This window comes from Penaeus monodon, chromosome 15 (genome assembly GCF_015228065.2).
Source record: "Penaeus monodon isolate SGIC_2016 chromosome 15, NSTDA_Pmon_1, whole genome shotgun sequence".
NCBI classification, from domain to species: domain Eukaryota; kingdom Metazoa; phylum Arthropoda; class Malacostraca; order Decapoda; family Penaeidae; genus Penaeus; species Penaeus monodon.
This window is the reverse complement of record NC_051400.1, coordinates 32952979-32953634: the sequence shown is the minus strand read 5'-3', so window position 1 is coordinate 32953634 and position 656 is coordinate 32952979.

Here is a 656-nt window from a genome sequence, read left to right as displayed (position 1 = left end):
TCTCAAACAGAATGTCCTTCTATTCCTTGCTCATCTCTCTCTCTCAATTCATACACCCCGAACTACTATAACACCTCATCGTTCTAAATTTCTCAATCAAGAGTTCATATCAAGGAACTGAACAGGTTGTTTGTATGCTCTATACTTCCCAAGATTTCAATACCCTTACATTTTGACCAATATAATTTGTTTAACGTTAGTCTATTTATCCAGTTCATTTATTGAATCAAATTTTGATTTTGTTTTTTTTTTCACTATTTACGTACTTTGGGTATTTTTACCAGTGACATTAACTTTGTTCGAATTTACTATACAAAGAGAAAATAAACAAATGGAGTTTCATCTAAAATGAAATAAAATTTGACCTGAATTACCACAACGCGGGCTATGTTGTTGTCGGCATTCTGTTGATATATCCACTGAGAAACCCCAAGCAGAGAGAATGTTGATATAAATGTAAATCGACAGACATAATTACGAGTATTCCTGTCAACTGGACGGTGGGTTTCTCACCTCATCACGCAGAAGGAAGATACAGTCGCTTTCGGGGGATCCAACTATGTTTGTGTGGCATCAAAACCTGCTTTATGGACCGTCACTTAAGGAGGTAATGTTTCTCTTGCTATTGTATCTTTTCACGGAATCTACTGTGATGG